Consider the following 25824-nt stretch of genomic DNA (forward strand, 5'->3'; position numbering starts at 1 on the left):
AAACCAACACCCTTTATTAAGAACATACATTTCATGACCTAGGAGGTTTAATACCCTTGGTGTATTAAACCCATTAGACAACTTTACCCAAATGTCCAAGCGGGTTCACGACCCCAAGTGACACTAATCATACTTTATGTGCATGTTTGAAGGATAATTGTGCCTCAATATTGACTATTTGCTCTAATTAATTAAACTTTAGGAGGGAGGGAATGACTAACTTTTCTATGGCAGGTACGAATTTTCATTGGAGTACAACAAGCGACGAAGATCAAGGACTTTACAAAAACGAAGCTGAAATTTATACATAGGAAATTGTACTTACTTTACTTAGATTAAGGAACACTCCATGTTGTATTCATCTGACATTACATTACTTTTGTGTTTTATTTTGGGGAAATAGAATTTGTTTAATCAATCAAAGCTTATTGGATGACGTATTATGGTACACTCTACCCTTCAAACAAACGATAGGCCTGCCTCTGGCACAAAGAGGTCACATGCATATTAGGACACGTTATTGTTTGATATACTTGTTTGACAACTTGTTTGACTCTATTTGATAAATTATTTGCTAAATGCCTTACTTGACTTTACGTGATCATGACTTTACCTAGACATATGTTAATGAGACTAACATTGTTTGCACTTTATGTTTCTTTTCATTTAATCCCCAAAAAGTTGATTCATGTTGACACCGACCATCCGGGATGCCGAACCAGGAGAGAAATTGGAGAATTGGATTCTTACTCCAGGAGACTTGGTAGTTTGAACATGTAGTAAAATTGTTTTTTTTTAAATTGAGGCTTGAATCACGCACAAAACTTTTGTCGCTTTGCCTCGTCGTTTGAAAGCTTAAATTGCAGAAACTATGAATGTATTTCTGATTTTCCTTAATCATCTATTATTATTATTTTTCTACTCAAATTTGCCAACTTTACGATTGTGACATAAAACGAACGAATAAATAACATACAACAAAGAGTTTAGAGGATAAAACAAGATTCCACTCGAAAGAAATTTAAATAGCCAATAGGTGATGACATAAGCCTGAAAGCTAGCAATCCAAGAAGAAATCAAAGGACGACATTAGGTAAGACAACCTAGTTTGCAACCTTTCCTTTAACAACTAGGTACGAACTACGCTGACCTGATTCCCATGGGGGATACGTAGGCAGCCCACATAGGGTTTGGTTGCATTATAACAGAAAATTCGAAAATCCTTATGTAAGGAGAACAACACATGGCTTAATTCCTTTGGCGGGATTCGTAGACTATCAACATACAAGTCAATCATATTTAGGTAGAGATCCGACAAACCTTTTACCGTTTATATAACAGAACTACGCCGACCTGATTCCTTGGAGGGATACGTAGGCAGCCTATACAAGGTTCGGTCACACCGCTTCGTAAGTCTAGTATACCCTTCTGAGCCCAAAACTGGGGCATATTTTGAAAGATTAGATAAGAGAAGAGTTAGACATCGACAAGATTAAGGCTACCAGACAGGAAATAGTATAAACAAACGACTTTTCAATTGTTTCAGAAGTGTCACAATCTGAAGTGGCAGAAATATTTTACAACTTACATACATATATTTACACATATATCTTTCCTTACATACATACATTTACATATATATATTTCACAACTTATATACACATAGTTATATTTCCTTATACATATACTTACATACCTACTTTTCAAATGAAACACTTTCTTTCAATCATATTCACTACTGTTCATTTACCGAGGTTTGAACGGAGATCACAAGATCCAAACAAAACAAGACGAACGGAGCGCCAACAACGTCAAGCTTCGAGTCAACACGAATCAACTTCCCCCTCCCAAACTAAGAATTTTTCTTTGAGTGCAGGAACCTAAAATCGCGAGATCAACAGTCAAGTCTATCAATCAGGGCCAAAAGCATCATTTTGGCTCATTATGGCCTCGCCTCAAAAGCCATACGGCTTTACTTCCAACTTTATCTTTTAATATATTTTATTTTATTTTTATCACAATAATTTTATGACTTTATATACCTGTTTTTGTAGGTTGACAAGATTGAAGACGAATTAAATCAAGATTTCGTGTCCTTAATTTGGCCTGTCACGATACCATCAATATCATTAGCCGAGCGATCTGACTCTTACTTTACTCTCCGTTTTATTATTTATTTTAATGACTTTACTTTAAATTTTGTAGAAATCAATATCACACTCCGAGGATAACTATACATTTTAGGCTCGTCCGCCTTTAATAGGACATCATTTCTTCAAAAGCACCGCACTGCATATGCACTACTGCTTTCAAATGCCCGCACTGCAAAGGCACCGCATCGCATTGCATTATTACTTTCAAATGCCCGACAAAGGGACAACCTCATTGTTCGCAAACGCACAACTTTAGGCTCGTCCGCCTTTAATAGGACACTTTAGGCTCGTCCGCCTTTAATAGGACATTTAGGCCCGTCCGCCTTTAATAGGACACTTTAGGCTCGTCCGCCTTTAATAGGACACTTTAGGCTCGTCCGCCTTTAATAGGATATCATTTCTTTAAATGCCTCACACGGCATATGCATCATGTCTTCGAGAACAACCGGAGACATGCTTTAGGATTGTCCGCCTTTAATAGGACACTTTAGGCTCGTCCGCCTTTAATAGGACACTTTAGGCTTGTCTGCCTTTAATAGGACACTTTAGGCTCGTCCGCCTTGAATAGGACACTTTAGGCTCGTCCGCCTTTAATAGGATATCATTTCTTTAAATGCCTCACACGGCATATGCATCAGGTCCTCGAAAACAACCGGAGACATACTTGGGTTCGTCCACCCTAAAATAGGACATATTGGGTTCTTCCACCCTAAAATAGACATACTTGGGTTCGTCCACCCTAAAATAGGACATATTGGGTCATTCCACCCTAAAATAAGAATTCACATTTTTATCTTGAATTTAACAGGATTAGCATCGAGTCCCCGAAAACAACCGGAGACATAGCATCAAGTCCCCGAAGACAACCGGAGACATAGCATCGAGTCCCCGAAAACAACCGGAGACATAGCATCGAGTCCCCGAAAACAACCGGAGGCATAGCATCAAATCCCCGAAGACAACCGGAGATATATCATCAAATCCCCGAAGACAACCGGAGATATATCATCGAGTCCCCGAAGACAACCGGAGACATCAAATGGCTACACAGCCTCACCTGCATAAGCCAAACGGCTACACACTTACTTTACTCTATACTTTATCGCTTTATTTCATCATCTACTTTACCTATTTTAACGACTTTACCTTAAATCTCGCAGATATCATTTATCATCGAGTCCTGGAAGATAGCCGGAAGCCTTATCATTATCATCTTCAACTGCAACTAGAGACCTTATCACATCCTCAGCATACGCATCACGCATTCATTCAAGTCCCTGAAGACAACCAGAGACAACGTTGGCCACACGGCTTCATTTTCATTCCCACACTCATATTTCCTATCATTTTACACTCTTTATAATTTCAACTTTGTTACTAATTTTGACATGAATTTCAGTTTTGGCAGAAAATACAACCTGCAGGGACGCAACACAACGTGGAACTTTATCTTACGCAGTGAACTGGGGCAAATCTGCTGAAGAGGAATACCAAACTCACCAGCAAAGGTCACGGATCTACTCTCGAACTCAATTCCTCCTATGTCCACAAACACGTGATACGTAGGTTAATTTCTCTTTCATATTCCCCACTAAAACTCTATTTCAATCAACTCTTTCCACAATCTCATATTCCTTTCTACATCCCCAGCGTCTCCATAATTCAACACTGGGGCATTTTGGAGAATTTACATAGTGTCTAATAGAGTCCTACTTAAAGTTGTGTTGCGCGCCACATTTATAATTAGGAGGCTATAAGCATATGTTCCATTCTTGAACGTTCGCGTCACCTGTCTACAACCCCCGCAAGATTATGAATCCACAAAACTTTCGAACTACACATGGCCTGAATCTCGTGCAGCCCGAGATATGTAGACAACTCGAAACTGAGATTTGGCCATAATTTTCCATAATTTCTTCGCTCCTCATAATATTTTCATTAATTTTCCTAAACCGTACTTTCTTACAAACTCATATTCGTCGGTCCAAACAAAATTGGCTACTACGTCAACTTCTTCGCCCGAAGACTCTTACATCGTCTCCGGTCGAAGAGGGGCATCTGTTGACACTCAATTTTGTCCCTCTTTTATTTTAGTTTACTCGGATTTCTAAATTTATTGACGAGCTAAATACTTTATTTTCACAATATTTTTGCTACTACTATTAATATCACTACTTATATTTTTGACATTATGAGCATTACTTTATCATAAATTTTGAACAGCTAGTCATCGTTTTCGTTTCGGGTTTGGACTCGTTAAATTAATTACAAGATAAACACTTTGCAAAATATTTATTTTTACATATTAATTATTTATTGTCCTTACATAATATATATTATACCAATTATTAAATTAGAATCCCAAAAATAATTAAATAGCGGAGAAAGGACACACATTTTTCGGACCAATCTATTATTTCCCTACCCAAACAAATCAGCCCACATTATTTCCCTACCCAACCCACATTTTCAACCCAACTAAAATACTAAACTGACCAGCCCATTTTCTACCCTACCCGGTCCGGCCCAATTCCCTTATTCTTTACCCTAAGCCCTCACTCTCCTCTCTTTCTTTTCCCTCATTTTTTTCCGCCTCCCCCATCCCATTCAGCTCTCTCTCTTCTCTCCAACCCTACCCGCTTCACCTGCTCCTCTTGTCCTCACACCCCCTCCACTCACCGCTGTCCCCCACACTCCCTGCCACTCCCACTCGCCGCTGTCCCCCCACGCTTGTCCCCCACTCCTTCGTCTCTATCATACGCTCCTCTCTTTTCTTAAACCAAACGAAGCCCTATAAATTCGGGGGCGAATGGTTCTGTTAAAAAAAAAGAAAAAAGAAAAAGGAATCCTAACATCGACAAAGATCCTGGAACCACGACAATCCCCTACAAAACACAAGTTTTAATCAACAAAAAACAGCCAACAATTACTCTATTTTCCTTTCCTTTTCTGTTTAAAACTCTAGTTACTTTAATTGGGTTTCGGTTCGCTTCGAGTTCAAGCAGGGATTCAAGGCCTCGACGCCCCTCTTCACTGTACCACAAAAAGGTAATATCGTCTGCTGTTTAGTTTCTTTAGCTGATAATGTTGTATTGAAATCAATTTTGGACTTGAAACTATGTATGTTCTGTTGCTGTTCAGTATTTCCAATCGGTTTCTTAATTCTGCGTTTCTGGGTTATTTAGAGTTCAACATGGCTCAATCGATTTTACAAGCTTCGTAGCTTTACTTTGCCTTGGTCTGTGAATTGTGAAGCATGATTTATTCTGATTATTGAGCATTTGAAATGGTTTTACATGTAATATTGTGAGACTTACTGTTTTAGTCGTTAGCTTCTATTTTAGTTAAAATCCCAGCTTATTTCTGTTTTCTTTGTAGTAATTATGTAGTTTCTTTGTTATCCTGTTATTTGCTTGATGTTTGGGAGCTGCTAGGATAGAATGTTAATCGCTAAAATAAATTTGAAAGATGTATACGGTAGTTTGGATGTTTAGACTGAATTTACAGGACTTAGAACTTATTTAAAAGTCGAATATACATAGGATATACAGTGGGTTATCAAGGTAATAAGAACGTATACATTTGATATACATCTGATATACACACCATGGTGTGTATATCTTAGGTATATTATGTTATAATTAAAGCAGCCGACACTATCTCTCTTTTACTCTATCTTTTCAAAGAATATATATCTTGTCATGAATGCTTTGAATTTGTAGTTGCATTTCTTATTTAGTTATGTACGTGGCATGTTCTGTTAGTGAATTATGATAGGCATCAACATATTTAGATATAATTCTTGCCTTAATATGTACTGGAAATCAAATTGGTTAGTCTGCTATCATACTTAGGTGGAAATCTGACTTAGTTGTTCAAGTGACTGACTCAGAATGATTGTTTGAGTACTGATTTAGACCATGTGAATTTCTTTTGACATAACTGTCCCTAAACTAGGAGTCTATGCGAAATGTTATTTGATTATGTGCACACCTAATAGGAACCATGTATGTATTAGATGATTGAAAGAGTTGAACCCTTGGAATTTAAATAAAAAATCTGAATGATTGACTTGGAACTTATATGTGAGCATGAACATCCAGTTGTCTCTTTATACGCATGCTTGTGTACTATTTTAGAGCTCATCTAATGTTGGTATTCTGCTTCGGAGAATCTGACCACACTAGGCTGAAGTTTAAAGAGTCAGTACTGCAAAAAAATGAATGCATAATTAAACACTTTTTACTGTTATTTTGTGTGTCTCTCTCCTTATTTTTGAATGGCATTGGTTTCTTTCAGAGTGCATAGTTGTTTCATGTTTTAAAATCTGGGACAAGGTGCCATAATCTGAATACTTGTTGTAAATCACTTATAGTCTCTTCTAAAGCAAGTTGAATCAGTGAAACCTATTTGCAAATGACTGTTTCTTAAATTGCTTTGAGTTTATAGCTAAATTCTGATGGTTAGCCTATATGACCTAATGTTGTTGCTTGATTGTTTAGTAACGTCCATCTCTGAGAATGCCCTGCCTACATGGTTGATTATTATATCTTGACCTCTCAAACTGCATGTGTATCTGTTGGAAGGGACCTAACCATAACTCGACTTGACTGAGTACCTATATATGTTTGCAATAACTTACGGAGCTAAAAAATGACCTAAAGAACCCTGTACCAGGTATCCCCAACCTGTTCATGCCTATTTGCCTATTTGTGTAACACCTTATCTGGAATAACTCTTCACATGCATCTAGTCATTACATAATAATTTGCCAAGACCTCTGTGTGATTCTGTTTCGGGCTGGGCAATATGTTTATAATCTTCCTAAATAGTCCGGAATTCTGGGTTTTAGAATGAAGATGGAAGGTTTTAGAGTTTGTTTTCTTTCAATACAAAACATGGTATCTATGAACTTCATTGGATAATCTAATGGACTTATGCACATCTTGGGGTTTTGTTTTGATTGGAATATGATCAAAATTTACCACGCAATACCTATGTAAATCTGCTTGTCATTTATTGGAGAGTTATCTTAAATCAATTGTGCATAGTGCACATCTTTATCATTTGCTAAAAAGGGACTTCAAAGTTTGCCCATCTGCTAATTTGTATTCTGCCCATGTATTGTTTTGGAGGTCTGTCTCATTTTTGGTAATCATATATTGCTTCTGCCTATATCTAAAGGCTGCCTCCCCTATATATTGTAAAGCATGCAGCATGTATATATACGTATATTGCTGGTATGTCTTATTTAAGCATGTTAACAAGGAGATCAGATGGGTCGTTATGGATTAAGTTTTTTTTTCCAATATTAATCTTCTATATATCCTTACGATTGTATATACAGAAGATATGCCAAAATATACAGTGTATACATAATTACTGATTTGTTTTGAGTTGCATTTTATGTGTTTAACCTTATTTATTGATCGTATACTAATCGTTCCTTTTCGTTTTATGCATGACATCTCGCATACGAGTCCAAGCGACCCGTCATCCCCCGCATTCAGTATTGGGCTAAAACCCAACGCAATTTCTCTTTCAAGTCAGCCAACCTACAGCCAAACAAGGAAATAAAATTTGGGCCAAAGCCCAATCAATGTCAACAGCAAACAGACAGCCACAGCAGTCCAAAATGACTAGGCCATAACCCAACAGTAGCTTAGTTACAGCAGTCATAAAAATGGGCTGGAGCCCATTTAACTTCTTCACTCTTCTATTTTTATCTTTGTGCATTTAATTTGTGTTGTGTGACTAACACTTTTGTTTATTAATCTAGATGAACTTTAGCAAATTAGTGGAGTTTAATTTAATAATGGGTAGTAATTTAAGGAAAGCTAATAATAATCAATTCCACAGAGTTTCATTTTCTTCCTTTTTATATTATTAGAATCATTTATGGTATCCATAATATTTACTTTTTTTTAGAATAATTGATCTTCAATATCGCAAATTTATATTCATTTGAGTTAAAAGAATCAAGATTTGCTCTTACTATCTTATAAATTTAAAACATTACATATTTGACACTAATGCTAACTCATTTGAGAAATAAAAAAGGCAAACTAGTTTAACGGATAACTCTTTTACTTTAGCTCTTTTTCAACGCTTCAAACGTATATTTGTTAAAACAATTCTTACATATATATATTAAACTATTAGTCTTTATATGAAACCTTTAAAAACTTATTTAACATTAATCTTACAATAACTCTTTTAATTTGTGAGTCGGCATAACTCACTTTTCTTCAAACACATATAAACATCACATGTCCTGTTTCTTTTAGTTTATTTTAACTAAACTAAGTTTTACTTTAAATAACTTTAGGAATACTTATAAGATATTTTCTTAAACATTTAAACATTACATTTACACTTAGCCTAATTAAATTTTAGTCTGGTCGGTTAACCATTGTTAATGGGTCTTAAAGGTTGCCTAATACCTTCCCTTTAGACTAATTGAACCCTTACCTAGAATCTTAAGTTTCGCAGACCTTAAACAGAGTTAACTTTAAACATAACTTTAATAGACTTTAGGTGTCCTAATTCACCATAAATAATTAGGTGGCGACTCCTTAACACAAACAAAAAATAGGAATCACCAATATGTCGTACTTCTACTTTAACCCGGTTAAAATGGGGTATGACAATTAGCTAACCCTAGGACTCACCCATTTACTTAGATTGAGCTCGGAAGAGGAAATCTAGGTTGGGAAAGATTAGTTAACAAGGATTTGGGTCATTAAACCCATCTAATAACTTGAGCTCGGAAGAGGATAGTTACTTGAGGTTAAATTGATTGTGCCTAATATCACACTCTAAGGCTTGGAAAATCTTAGAGTGAAATTCGTTGATTTGGTTGGAAGACTTTCAATGAGATTTTAGAAATCATTATCTATTAACATAAACCCGCTCTTAGTTGTAAAATCATGAAATACATTGGATCGTTACTTGAGTGTAATTTCCTTTGTATCCAAAATTGTGGCCATTGATCATTTTAGTTGCTTTCTAGGTTAGTTTACATTTTTGCATTAGTTATAATTTTCTCCAAAAACCAAAATATTATCCATCGTTTGGCTTTAGCTTAGTTGGTGAAAGTTCCTTACTTTCTTAATCGCCTAGCATATTGTTCCCTGTGGGATTGACCCCGAGGGTGAAATATATTGCATACGACCGTGTACACTTTCTCTTTGAGGATTGGATTTGGACGTTATCAACAGACGTGTATGGAAAGGAGTAAACGATTTTGGGACAAAAACCACAGTTTGTTCAGTTTTATTTTAGAAGCTCAAACTAAAATGATTCAGAGATGAAATCTTGTCTAAAATTTTAATAATTCCAATCTAAAAGAGTAAACTTCCTTCAAATGTTTCAAATGAGACATGTATATTCGTGATTAATGAATATCACAATTTTCAGGTCCATCTTTGCCTTGCATACAACCATTTTTAGTCTGGGACGGGATGTCCTTTTTCCTTTCTTCATCCCACCATCAAGGGCAACTGATCCATTTTGCTCAGTAGCGCCTCCATCTTGATCATTAGAAGCCTGTTCATTAGTGCCTCCATCTTGATCAGCATTTTGCTCATTAGCTCCTCCATCTTGATCAGCATTTTGCTCATTAGCGCCTCCATCTTGATCATTAGGAACATGTTCATTAGCGCCTCCAACTTGTTCCTCATTAAGCAACGGTTGATTTTTCCTGAAACTAAGCATGCGTCTGCCATAAATACTCATTTGTATTAACAACTTACAAGTCAAACTGCATATGTTTGAGGTCTCAATTTGTGAATTTGTAATTAGAAACTTACAAATCCATCAGGAATCTTCCTTCTCTAAAATGCGTGTTCGGTTCGAGGGCTACAATTTGGAAAAATCATAAATTCTGTATTTTAAGAAAAAGAAGAACAAAGTCGTCTTGTTCATGAAAATCAAGTGCTCATTAATATTAGCATCTTAAAAATTTCCAACCCAGTGAGTTTCTGTATTGGAGATAGTAAGTATCGATTAGGATTGTACCATCTGGTTGATGATATATATCGACCTCTGATACTTCAACTATTGACCTCTGGTTAATAGTTGCCAGAATTACTTCTTGGACTGCCAAAAATTTATCCTATGTTGGTAGAACACAGTTGGTACAATCTGTTCTCTTTGGAATGCAGGTATATTGGGCATAACTATTTACTATTCCAGCTACAATGATCATTAATGCTTACTGCAAAAAGTTATATATGGTCTGGGACAAATATGATCACCAAGAAGGCCTTAGTGGCTTGGGAAAAGGTATGTATGCCATTTGCAATTGGAAGACTTAATCTGATAAATCTCAAACTTTGGAATCAAGATGCTATTGCAAGAAGCTGCTGGGACCTTGCTCACAAAAATGACAAATTATAGATTTGATGGGTGCACACTTACTACATCAAAGATCAGGATTTGTTTGACTGTCCTATACCACAGCAAGCTTCATGGATGGTGAGGCAAATCATGACTGCTAAGGAGATGATCCCTCAAACACAAATCTTCTTACTGCCTCGTGGAACTATGATAGCATGGAAAAGTCTGATGTTTAGTAATACTGCAAGACCAAAAGCTAGATTTACCATGTGGCTCCACTTTCATGGAAGAATGGTAACTGCAGGCAGACTGACTAAATAGGGGATAGTTGTTGATCCTATATGCTCTCTATGTACTGCTCATCCTGAAACCAAGAACCACTTGTTCAATCGCACCCCAAATACTGCTACGCTTGTAATTAGACATAAGCAACACGTGCTTGAAGTTAACTTTGCTAAGCAAGAAATAGAGAACATGCAAACTGTCAAAAATCCATTCACATCTTTATATCCAGATTTCTGAGTTTTCCATGAACAGTAAGAACAGAACATGCCCAGTGCAGCAAGAAGAGGTTTGAGAAACTTGATTAAAGAATTTCAAGAATAGAAGAAAACAACATAATACCCAGGGCAGCATTCAGAATTGAAGAGAAACTAACAAAACAACTAATTCTAAGCAACAAGTTGAAGTTAACTTTGCTAAGCAAGACATAGAGAATCTGCAAACTGTCCAAAATCGATCCACGATCTTGATCAAGTTTCTGAGTTATCCAAGAACAGAACGTGCCCAGTGTGGCAAGAAGAAGTTTGAGAAACAACATTCAGTATTGAAGAAAAACTAACAAAACGATTAATTCTTGAATCATTTTTTACCAAAGAATCATCTACGACCTTGATTCAACTTTCCGAGTTATCTCCCGAGCAGCTTGAACTGACCAACTGGAGCAACTGGAATCACGCCTGCTTATGTTAAAACGGCCAGCATGTTCAACACTTGTGCCATAATATCTGCAACGGCTGGAGCAACTACAACACCTGGCTGACCTGCTGCTGCTGCAGCCTCTGCTGTTATGCCTGGAATCACCGAAGGTGCTTGATAAGGGGAAACCGATGTAGCTCGAGCCTGACAAGCTGCCTGGGCCCCGCCACTGATTGGTGCTGCTATGCGTCCCCTACCACTGCCACCTCCTCAAACCTGTCCTCCCCCACGAGCCGCTGCCCCAGCGGCTGGCTCAGGTGCTGCTGCTCTTGCTGCTTTGGCACGTGTCCTCACCGTTTGTGAAAGAATAAAAGGAAAAAGGCCAGATAGCAATTTAAATCTCCCAGATACCAATCAAAATCAAGTAGCATGAAAGAAAGAAAGAAATGAAATTTTCCTAATGTCCCATAGCCTCTCCAAGATAAGTACAGAATCTCTGTACCGATCCGCAAGATTCTACTGAAAACGTCCTTGTGCAACAAGACTCCCGAACCTAAAGCTGTAATACTAACTGCCACGACCCAACTTATTGATCGTGCGGGCACCTACCTTATTAATACTAGTAGGCAAACCCTTACTCTTAACCCATAATTCATTAGCCAGATTCCAAGTATCTAATCCTTTAAAATCTAACAATAATTAAATAAGTGAATAAGTAAATCATCTAACCAAGTCATAAATAAAAAATTAATGTAAGTGCGGAAGTCTAACTATTACATCCCCAAAATCTGTCATTATACAAGAACTCTAAATAAAGATTATTTGAAGAATGACTAGTTGTCTGTAAATAATAATAATAATAATAATAATAATAATAATAATAATAATAATAATAATAATAATAATAATTTATTATATATTATTATTAATGTCTGGGATGAAGTAGACATCAATAGAGAAAGATCTTCTGTCACGACTCAATTTAGGATCGCGCAGGCACCTACCATTCTCACCTCAGTAGGCGAACCCTCAACCAAAACCAAACATTTGCAAGCAAAGAGCGAGATTCATTATCCTTCAACATATAATAAAATCAAAAAACAGACTTCAAACCAATATATTCAAATAAATTAGCGGAAGTATTTACAACAAATTAATAAATATACTGACTCAGTTTTTCCCGTGAGCTGGTCTAGACTAGTACAAGAGCGACTAATGTTAAACTGGAATACAATAATAAATCTATGACCTAACCTCCATCTTGGAATGAAAAGGATTGAGGCCTTCAAGATAGGCACCGTGCATCTTCCAAAAAACTCCAACGATCAATTTTCTGAAAAACTCTACACCCCAAAAAGGGATGTAGCAATAGTAGTATCAGTACAACACTAGTACTGGTAAGCATCATAGACCGACAATGGTTAGAAAAACATATCAGTAAAAGAGTTCACAAACAAGCATGGTAAGTAAAATTAGGTCAACAACGCACATTACCTAGGGCTCGTCGCAACAACAAAGGTTCTTATTCTCACCAACTCTTCCCTAGTAATTCGTTTCGCCTAACTTACATTATACTCGCTTTTATCTCCCTAGCATACAATAGACAATTTCACCCAAGTCAACTACCATTACAGTAATCACTCCTAATATCTGCAAATCATTTCGTCATTCAGATATTCATTATTCACCTAATTTTAGGAAGCCAAAATATACCACTAAGCCAACGTAAACCAACAAAAAATAATCCAAGATCATGACCACTAACATCCAGTCTAGAATCTTTCACATTCTTTGGCACATTTTATCCATTTCGATACCAAATAAGATTCAATATTAAATAACACAGGACATGTTATATACATCATACGAGAGCTCCTAGTCAAAAGGACCTAGTAAACTAAGTACCGAGTGATACGCTCAAATTACAGCTATTAATGGTATAACGCGGACGTTGTCAAATATAGTAACCCAACAAGGTTGGGGTCGAATCCCACAGAGAACAATATGGAGGCAATTTAAGCAGATTAGGAATTATCACTAACAATAGCTAGACCGAACGCATCAATGGTGGTTTTTGATAAGGTTTTAATAAAATACGGAAATACAAATTCTAATCTAGAAAGCAAGTAAATTGATCAATGGCCACAAGTAAGGAATTAAGGAATCTATTTCTCAAGTAACGATCCAATCTATTTCACGAATTATAAATAATAGCAAGTTTATGTTATTTAGCCTCGGATAATGACTCTAAATTAACTTCTCCTGAAGATTAACTAGACTACCCAATTGAAGATCCCTTAAGCAACTAGGAGCATTAAGAATGCCCGAATATGGCTATAAGTGGTATCGCCTATTCCTAGGTCAATTTCCATCAGATGAGGGTTAACGCCCCAAATTCATGTTAATTATTCTATCCCAACCCCGTTCTTCCTCTTCCGAGTTTCAAACAAAGTAAATGGGCTAGTCCTAGGGTTAGCTAATCCCTTGAGAAACGTTAAAGAACAAGAATAATTAAAATAACAAGAACTTACTTGATTAAAAATAATGTCGATGAATAAATAATTAAAACAAGAGTATCAATCTCAATTGTCACAAAGAAATTTCCATAAACGATGTTCAAATAAAAGAAAGAATATTTACGTAGGAACCCTAGCCTCCAAACTTGAGTTTTATGCCAAAGATGTCTAAGAATTATGGCTTATGAAATATTTATAGGTGTAGGAAAAAACCCAGAAAAAATAACTCAGTCCAAAACTAAATAGGAAGAAGTAAATATCCAAAAACTGCATCGTGCATTGCACCAATTGCGTATCAAATTTGACGCGTCGACCAGTGCCTTTTGTTTTGCTTCTCAGTTTGCTTCCAATTGATCCTCTGGTCAGGGGTCACATTAATAGCCATAATCATTGGCAATAATGACCAAAAATTAAGACACTATTCCTTGTCTCCCTTCTCTCTTTCTTTTCTTTTTCTTTCCTTTTTAATTCAATTTGCTCCAAATCTCTTCATCTTCACACCGCTTTATTCCTTTTAGCTCTTCAACTCTTTTTTCTCGTTTTTCACTAGTTTTCCACAAATAGGCTCTCGGGACCTCGTAATACCTGAACCACAATAAAAACCACGTAAAATCACATAGACTTACTTAAAAACAAGTAAAACTTATAGCCGAAAAACATCGATTGTGGTGTGAAATCACACCACATCACCGAGCAACTAACCTTTCAAGTCACATAATTCCACCAATACTCAAGGGAAAACCAACACATGAACCTAAGGAATCTACAGGCTATAAGCCCGAACACACAAATCGCATAACAGTACCATCCTAAGAATCCATCCCCATCTCCAAATTCCTATACATGCGTTTTTCGTTTCATCTAATATATAAATATGTAAATCTAACCGGAGTCTACTCAAGAAAGGAAGCCATAACCTACCTCGAGGCCGAACAAGAGCGCAGACATCAACTTGGATTCCATCTTCTATCTTTGTAGGGAACTCGTAGATTCAAGAGGTCTAGGAATGATGAACATATTTACGTAAGCAAAGCTTGAAGAGTTCGGGGTCAAGGTTGCGAATTTCCCGAAAGTCACAGTAACGACAAAATGGGTCGTTACATCTTTAGGCGGCATGGCATGGATAGGAGCTCACCCTCGGATCTCAACTAGCAAACTAGCTTCAAGCTAGAGATGTGGTCTTGATGAAGTCTCTAGAACATAATCTGCACTCAAAAAGAGCGCAACAAGGTAGTATCAGTACAAACACTATGTACCGGTAGATATCATCGCTCGACTAAGATTAGTATCATGCATACATTCATAAAATGAATGAAATAGGCAAATAGATACAATAGCACATAGACAATAAAGTTATCGCAAGAAATTCCACCAACACAGGAATATATCAAGTCCAGCCATAAATCAATTCCAAGAATAAGACAATTTCACAACATCACTCAAATTAATTCAAGACCAATGTGATAACGTCCAAATCCACTCCTCAAAGAGAAAGTGTACACGGTCGTATGCAATATATTTTACCCAACTATGAGTCGGGGTCGATCCCACAGGGAACAATATGCTAGGCGATTATGAAAGTAAGAAACTTTCACCAACTAAGCTAAAGCCAAACAATGGATAATATTTTGGTTTTTGGAGAATATTATAACTAATGTGGAAATGTAAACTAACCTAGAAAGCAAGCAAAATGATCAATGGCCACAAGCATGGATAATAGGAGATTACACTCAAGTAACGATCCAATGTATTTCACGATTTCACAAATAAGAACGGGTTTATGTTAATAGATAATGATTTCTAAAATCTCATTGAAAGTCTTCCAACCAAATCAATGAATTTCACTCTAAGCTTTTCCAAGCCTTAGAGTGTGATATTAGGCACAATCAATTTAACCTCAAGTAACTATCCTCTTCCGAGCTCAAGTTATTAGATGGGTTTAATGACCCAAATCCTTGTTAACTAATCTTTCCCAGCCTAGATTTCCTCTTCCAAGCTCAATCTAAGTAAATGGGTGAGTCCTAGGGTTAGCTAATCCCTTTGGAAACATTCAAGAACGAGATTAATTAAAGAAACAATAACCCACTTCATTAGGAATAAAAATCATTCAATACATAAGCATAACAAGAGTTTCAAACCAAACTTTAATCAAGAATATTTTCATAAACAAGATTCAAGTAATGGAATAAATACTACACACTTAGATATACAATACAAAACAAGGAATTGAAGAAATGATTAAGAAATATCTCATTGAAGTGCTTCCAATCTTCTCCTCCAATGGTGTAGAAAAACCCTAGCCTCCAAGCTTGTAAGAAATGGCCAAAGATGTCTATTACAAACCCTAAAAGAGTATTTATATCATTCCAAAAACGGGAACAAAATCTGGACAACAATACCCTCGTGTACAACATGTTAATCGCATGTTGTGTCGCAGGTGCAACATGCTAGTCGCATGTTGTGCCAAAACCGTAGCATGTTGTGCCAATTTCTCTGTCACCATGTGCTGCACCAAGTGCTACTCGCGGGTTGTGTCGCAGGTTCAACATGCTAATCGCAGGTTGTGCCAAAACCGTAGCAGGTTGTGCTAATTTCTCTGTCACCATGTGCTGCACCAAGTGCTACTCGCGGGTTTAACATGCTGCAGCATGTGCTATTAGCAGATGCTGCCAGAAAGTGTAGATTGTTCTATTTTTGCTCTATTTTGATCCGTTTTGCTCCGTTATGCTCTCCGTGCATCTAATCCTACAAAACAACATAAATACACAAAAAAGTAACAACAAAAGTGCTTAAAAAGTCACAAAAGCTTAAGGAATTAGCATCGAATATCCCGTAATTTCACGACTCATCACAATGCAATGCAATGCAAGATGACAATGTCTCTCTGTATATTCGTAAAAACCTGTACACACATTCTATAGGCTATCTCTCTCAATAGTCATGACTATATATATATATATATATATATATATATATATATATATATATATATATATATATATATATATATATAATTATTCTTTTCTTATCACAATGTTTCCCTGTTCATCAGTATGTATGAACTATGAACAATAACAATATCAACCTCAACATAGGACATCATGCCACAAGTCATATCAAGACTCAATAATCAACTCATCAATTATAGAATGTGAATCGGGTCAATCACACAAGAGTATATATGAACTCTTTCCACTCAATCAATGCATATCAATATCACCCCTGGTTCCATACATAAAATAATGACGGCAAGCCTACATAATCAATTAATCAATACCAACCTGGGAATATCCAACCCAAACTCCATGTCCAAAGACCTATACATGTTGTCTCCCATCAATTATATTACATACTACAATCAACTAATCAAAGTTTAACTCAAGTAAACCATAACTTGCCTTGAAGCCGAACTGGAACAATGTAATTTATTCTGCAACCGCTTTCTCCTTCCACAAAGCTTCGGAACGCTCAAAGTCTAGAATTATAATACTAAGTGAGCATTTGATCATCAACTTAATAACAACAATTTGGAGATGACAAACCCACCAATTCTACCCTCAATCAATGGGTTAATTATCCTTGGGAGCATGATCATCCTAATTCTAGTCTTAATCATTATATTGAATCAATTAATGGGTTCTCTAATCTATTTAACCCTTCTCACGTAGTTTTTAGGCCAAAGATTCCATTTTTATGAGAACCCTAGATTTCAATCCCTCAAATTCACCATTTAATATCAAATTCTTACCCTAGGAAATGATTCTATAAACTTCTAGATAAACAACTAGCAATAATATCAATAGTCCATTCATTATTCCAGGGTTTTATAACTTAGGTGTTTTAACCTTTAAATTCCCCATTAACAAGCTTTTATTGATGCTAGAAGTTATTGCGGTTGAAGAATGAACAAAATTAATGGTGAAAAGTTACTTTGATGAAAAATAGTGACCTACCTTTAAAGAATTCTCCTCAAGGGTTCTTGGGAACTGTTTTTGGAGTTATGTGGGGAGTGAGATCGAAATAAGATATATACATAGGGTTTTCTGATTTAATAAGGCCGCTGCACTGAAAATCCCTTCGCTGCAGCGGACCCTGCAAACCCCAACCGTTCGCTACAGTGAGACCCTTTCTCGCTGCAGCAGAAATCCTTTCACTGTAGCGATGCCTCTTAGGCAGTGAGCACGGAAATCTTATTACATTTTCATCTGACAACTCACAAACAATTCGAGGCCCTATGAACACAAAACAAACATGTAACTTATCATAAAAACATGCTACGAACCAAATAGATTCTAGACAACTGAAAGGATCTTTTGATCAATCCAGAGATCATTTGGATTCCATTAGTAATGAGGATTCAGAATATCACACATGGATTAATCAAAGAGAGATTCAACAACAAAAAGAAAGATCAATTCTTTGGGATCCTTTCTTTCTTCAAATGGACGAAAAGAGATAGAATCAGGCTGATTCCCAAAATGCCTTTCTGGATATTCCTCAAGGTCCCGACTATCACGAAACGTGAGAAGCAGATGATTAATCATCTGTTTTCGAAAGAAATCGAAGAATTCTACAAGATCCGTTCATTCTTTTTTCTCTCATAGATGGTCAGAACTTCATCTGGGTTCGAATCCTACTGAGAGGTCCACTAGAGATCAGAGATTGTTGAAGAAACTACAAGATCTTTGTTTTGTCAGGATCGAACTCTCCATGAGATTCATAGTTGCATTACTTATAGCTTCCTTGTTCGTAGATAAAACGGATTCGGAATTGTCTTTCATTCCAAGGCATAACTTGTATCCATGCGCTTCATATTCGCTCGGAGTTCACTCCCAGAAATATATCCACCCCTGCCCCCTCACGTCAATCCCACGAGCCTTTTATCCATTCTCATTGAACGATGGCAGGGGAGCAAATCCAACTAGAAAAACTCACATTGGGCTTAGGGATAATCAGGCTCGAACTGATGACTTCTACCATGTCAAGGTGACACTCTACTGCTGAGTTATACTACTTCCCCACCCCATCACAAACCTACCCATGGCCTCGGAATTCCCAACGGAGGTCAAAAGTATTAAGTTATTGCCTAAATGAACACATAACAAGTTCAAGAAAAACACGTAATTCACCAAATCAAGTTTTAAATTCTTAACTTCTACTTTTTAAGTCGTTGTTAGCTCATTCCTAGTCTTGGGAAGGTACTAGCGAAAGTAAAAGGGTCAAAGTCTCCATAACTACTGAGCAGATCATTACATAACATCATTCCAATGTCTTTTGGTCAGGAGAAGGGCTGAATCTTGCCAATCAACTCACTGTAAAATATATATATATATATATATATATATATATATATATATATATATATATATATATATATATATATAGACAAGACAAATTAGTGCTCCAATTGCACTGAGATATGGAGTTTCATCACCAATAAGCTCTTCATCTTGAGGTTGGAGTGATCTTTATTTATATCAAGCGACATTACAACCATTGAGGACCTTAATGGAATCGCTTAGCCTTTAGTGCTTATAAAGATTTGTTAAAGCTTTATTTTTATAAACCTTTATATGCTTCAGCACAATTTAAACCCCTCAGGGATTTCTTTCGTTGTCTATATACCTATTGTGACAACAATTTATCATACGCATATCAAAATTTTCATGTATTACCGGAATAATCAGAACCTTATTGCATCCACCACAGGAGAACCTATCTCCATACAATAGTGCCACGAATTTTGCAAAACAACATTTATACAACAAGGCATAAACCGTACTTTATATCTTACGGATTTCATTTTTCATTTTATTTTTCGGAACACATTTATACCCTACTGACATTATACTGTGAGGTCCTTGAACTATAGGTTCAAAACATCTCTTTTTTAATTGAAACAAAATATACTTGATTGCGTGTTTTATTTGGCCAATCATTTATTCGTCAACTCTTTGATAGAATTGGTTCAAGATCCTCGTCACCATTTATAATGTTAAGTGATACATTATATATATCAAAGATACTGGTGACGGACATTTGATACAGGTTCCAATGCGACATAACTTACTGAGATCTCTTCATTTTCTTGCATCATTTTCAAGTACCTGAACCTTCCTAAAATTTTATAAAGTGCTATGTCATGGTGCACTTTTAAAGCACTTCCCTCATTATTATGACCATCTTGATCATTTCCTCCTTTCCTTCTTCAAAGAGTTAACCATTTGGAATTGATTGGTCTATCACCATAGACTCTGCCCTTCAAGGAATTTAATTCTAATATGAGCATTTGCGGCTAGAATATGATGCTCACTTTTGGGTCAGCAAATGCATCTGACAATTAAGTTGAATTATCTTTTCAAAGAATATCATACTAGCACCTTATTTTCCAGCTGCTTATCACCTCTCCCCCTAATGTTAGAAAATCATTACCCCCAACCTTATTTGGGGACCCATCTTTGTGCGTTGTGGTGGAGCAATTGAATCATATATTGCACAATCAAATATATAGATGAGAATTATTTGTTTCCTGGCCTTGAACCAACCATATAGGGGAACCTTATTGGCTTGATGCGTGCAAGTGTTGCTCTATATTAAGAAACACATCTCATTGCAAATTTGTATTTGGGAGCTTTGTTCTCATAACCAATGGTTTAGCTATAATTGGAGGCATACAATTTCTGCTAAACCAACTTGGATACAAGCCAGCATTATCAACATTTCATAATTTGGAACCGTGCTCTTATTTTAAAAAATTTGAGCAAACAACCTTGCAGAAAAAAAAAAAACTAATTGCAAGTTGATACCAAAGCACATGTGACCATACCATAGATGCATCTATTAATACCATATAATAATAAGTGGTCTACATGGCAGGTGAGCGGCCTCATATTCACCTTTTATATGTTCCAAAAATCATGGGATACAATCCCAACCTTAGTTGGATGATAAATTTATCATGACAACAAGTAGCACAAGAGAATTCTTAAAGAATCTTTTATTTCTTCTATATATAACCACATGAATTCTCAATTATTTTCGCATCACATTCAAACCGGAATGGCCAATTGGTCGTGCCAACTAATATTTCTTTTAGTAAAGTTTTAGTTTACTATCGCATAGGATTCCATCATCATACACATATTTGTGTAGTTTAAACAGGAGGAAAAGTTGGGTAACTTTTCACATAATTATTTATAACCCGCTTTGATTGTAGTAATATGAAGATTAAACCTTCCCATATTTTAAAGTCTCAATGTAATTCATTGACTATTTCTTTTGAGACATACTACAACCCCAATATTATTCTTTAAAACCTCTCATATAGGTGAATTGTGGTATTTATTCAACCATACATGAGCACGTCCTTATCCATAATGTTTATCACCTTTTGACACATTCACCTTCAAGAATGGTTGAGCATTGATGATGCTTATCGCAAGTCACATTCTCTTCAAAGAATTGACTATAACTATTTGTACATGCTTCATAAAGTTTCCTTATAAATTCATTACCATGCCTTGGCATTGATCATATTTATATGACACACCTCAACATCACTTTGAAAGCTTAAGTGTACCTCTACTTTGTATTCCTTTCTTTTGATGGAGGATTTATAAAACTTATCAAAGGTCGCACGACAACCTCGTGAATGACCTTTTCATATCACATTGAGGAAAAAATTACCTTCACCCGTTGAAGGACCATTTTGAGAACCCATGGTGTTCTTTCTTTTATAATTACCAGAATGATTCTTGTTTTGTCCATTGTCAAGCTCACATTTATTCATATGACCACAATAATTATTTTGTCATCTTTCAAACTTTTGATCCATCGCTTCCACATTCTCTTCAGTGAATGGAGCAGATTCAGTGGGGGCGAAATTCAAGATTTTGCATCAAAAGCACATTATTTTGCATTAGTCATCATTCTATCATTACCATGGTTTGTTGGGACTTAATCCCAATCCTTAACCATATAAAGGCGTGTTAGGCCGTAATGTGATAGGACTAGAACGCAAGGTATTAAGCCGTGTTAAGCTATAATGTGTTGGGACCCAACCCAATATCTTATCATCATGGTGTATCGGGACTTGAAATCGATGTCTAAACCCCATGATGCGTTGGGACTTGAACCCACCGTCTTACCCTTATATAATGTTTATCACAATTTGTCTTTTTCAACAAAGAATGTAACATAACTTTGTCAAGTCACAACAAGGCATAAAATAATCTCATAATATATTTTAAAACTCTTTTTTTCGTAAACACTGCTTTAGGTGCACATTTAAGATCATAAAAATTGAGAATATTTTCTTATACATGTTTTGTAATTGATCTCAAATTTATTAGATCAATATTCATGTATTTTCGATCTGTTGGAGTAATTGAATGCCATAAAATATTGAAAACACTACTTGCCATTTACCTGATGAGGGCTTTCAAAGCTTATCTTTCCTTGTACAGTTGTAAGCTACAACTTTTTCACATTATTAGTCAAGGAGGAAATTAAAGGCTTTTGGAACCTAACCTAAGAATTGGGGTTTTTGGTTATTGAGTATGAATTAGTGATTATTAATGGATGGGTTTTGGTAACAGGTAATAGAGCAGTTCATAAGTAATAAACATAGTAAGTATTTGAAAATATTTTCACTTTAAGTGATCATAATAATCAACCATAATTAATAATATCTTTAAATTATTTTCACTCAATTTAACAATTACAAAGTTAAATGGTTAGTCATAATATGCCTTTATGAAAATATTTATTATCATTCTAATGGTCATGTGTTTCTTGCAATTCGGTAAGTAACATTTAGTAATGAAACAAATATGTCTCTTGTATTATAACCTTTAAAATTTATTGAAGATGCATCTAATGTTGATAACCAAATAAATATGATGATCATCACTTCCTTAGCATGAATAATGACCAAGATACAATTAGTTACTGACATTCACATATTAATGAAAATTTTAGTCATACTTGTGTAGAGTTTTTTTTCATAGAGAATTTTTTTTTTCCACTCAAAGATTTCATGAGATAGTTAATTGAGCATCTAATTGACATGCCATAAAGCTATCGAATAAAACAAACATATGCAATCTCATATTGTAAATTGTCATAGTTCACTTGTGTTAAATAACTTTGGCATTCTATGGATAATCAAATAATACCAAATATGAGTGATCATTTTCTTATATTGTGCCACATCTATTCAAAAACGTAATAGTGAATCAAGATAAGATTATGTAGTGACAAGAATGTGATTGTAATTATAAGACTAAAGACCATCAATTGGATCATATTCATTTTAGCTACTAGAGCAATCATCGCTAATATTATTTCATGCTTATGTCTTGAGAATTCAAGATATAATTAGGTTCTATACTGACGTGTAATATAATGTAACTATAATGATACTTCTATATTCCAAGAACCAAATAAAGTAGATCTTTTGGAAAACATACCTTGCTTGATGTTCATAACACAAAAATGAAAATCATATCGAAACCTTCTCAGTTGATTAGAGCTTCTTACAGATAACATGTTGTAAAATAAGAGCAATATAAGACAAGAAATGAGGACAATGCTATAGAGAGGAGGAGAAAACTTTTCTTCTTATTTCAAGTATGTTCAAATCACTTCAAGAGTCTATCTTCCACAAAGTTGAAGAATACCCTTTTATAGGATGTACAAATCATCCGTTAAATACAACTCTTAAGTTATACATTAATAAGGTACATATATTCTAGTGCCTAATAATTCATTGAATGGAACATTCACACAATAAATAGATTCATAACATATTTGGGAACTAAATGGGCAGTCACCATAAACGTAATGTATCCATCTCATAACGTAAGGTATCCATAACGGATCTTACAATCTCAAGCTGACTTTTCCTTATTTATTCTCGCTGTGTGCCACTTGAGTACAACCACATGTCAAGTGTTTCTATTCTCCCTGATTAGGCTTCTTTTTTTTTCTAAAATGAATATTAATGCTGGTATAATTTATTTTATAACGTACAATGCCTATCTAGCAGTTTGTTGACAACCTTGTGATGCTTTGAGATATTGGGGTTACGGTAGGTTTAGTTATAGAAGCTAATATGTAGTTGGAATTGGATTATCTTTTATTTAGTATTAGTTTAGTGCGTGATCAAAGTGCGTACATCATCTGACAACAAACAATATAGAGAAAAATAAACTTAGCTATAATTTTGTCATTAATCCATCCGTAAATTGCTCATAGCTAACAAATTACAAATATGATTTTTTTTAAATATTTTTATTTATGTAATAAAAGTTAATAAAAAAACATGAAATTATGAAAAAGACGATTATCAATCCTATTTAGCTAACCGGCTGTAGGAGGAAACTCAATCCCTCAAAATTCCTGCTTTAGAAATTTTGGTCTATAGTTAGGCTTGACAGTCCCAAACTTCAGATCCAAAATCCTAAATTTTATTTTCCCAAAAATAAATTATTAATTATAATTATGATTTTATCCAACCTGAAATTACTTATTAATAGTAAGAAACGCCAATCAATACTTCGGGTTAGAAAATTCTGCTTTTATTATAGTATAGATAGATGTCTAATATATTATGCTCGTCTATATATAGAAAAAGAATTAGTCTCAACATAGATCCTTAAATCACATTCCATCAAAATTATGGTAAAATTTAATTAATTGAGTTCAAAATTCTAAATAGAAGACAAGATCTTAAATAAATATTTTTAACATATGTTTATTTGTTAAAGGAATAAATTAGTTTTTAAGAATATAAAAGTGAATATGTCGGTCACCTCCCACGATATGACAATTAGCTTCATATATTACTCCATAAACTTCTAGGTTGTATTAGGTACCTTAAATTTTTTACATTCAGAATATTTTTTTATTAAAATTAACATGTATATCAAATAACCAAATAGGTAGTTTTCAAAATAATTCGTCCAAATAAACCCCACTAACTAATATTTTCAATGCCAAAATCCTAGTTGTTTTTCAATAACCTCAACTAAACACTATATAAATTTAATCTCAGATTAAATTGTGATATTCCATCAAATTTGAAATTATTTTATTCCGCATCCATGATGTATAAATTAGTTTTAAAATTATAATCCTTTGTCCACCAACAAACGACCTGTAGATGTTTGATAGATAATTAGGTCCACTTGTGTCTTGAGGAAGAAACATACTCATAATTATGAAGTAAACGATCATGTAGATTTTTAATTAATTATAGATAGAATTAATTACATTAAACACCTTTATAATATGACTCAGTTTTGGATATAATTTCTGTATTTTGTAATATATTAAATGAATTTTTATACAAAAACAACAAAAACATTAACATCATATGATGATTAAAGAATGAGATAACTAAATTCGCCTCAGCGGTGTAACTTCCATGTGAATCATTAAGTCGATTAGAATTTTTTGACCATAATCTCTTATATAAAAAATAAAAAAAATCATCAGAAGAGTATAAACAATGTTCATAGACATTCCAAATAAAATAAACAACAAAAGAATTAATCCAAATAGGTAGTACTATCGTGTTTAAATAGGTAGTACTATCGTGTTTAAATAGGTAGTACTCTGATTTTCTTTTGACTATGACCCTGAAAAAACTTCTAATGCAGAACTTCAATAGAAGAATAGGATTTAATTATATCCCAAAGTGAAGCAATGTTCGGGAGCTATGTCTCGTAATTTTTTGAATAACCAATCACAGAATGAATTCCTACTTTGAAGCGATATGTAATATAATTTACAAAAGGCTTGAACTGTACAACAATTAAAACAATGTTACGTTTTAGCGATGTTAGTTATTTTCAATTTTATCTCGATCTCTCTTGAGAAAGAAAAACTTCTTA

This window comes from Lycium barbarum, chromosome 1 (assembly GCF_019175385.1).
Source record: "Lycium barbarum isolate Lr01 chromosome 1, ASM1917538v2, whole genome shotgun sequence".
Lineage (NCBI taxonomy): Eukaryota > Viridiplantae > Streptophyta > Magnoliopsida > Solanales > Solanaceae > Lycium > Lycium barbarum.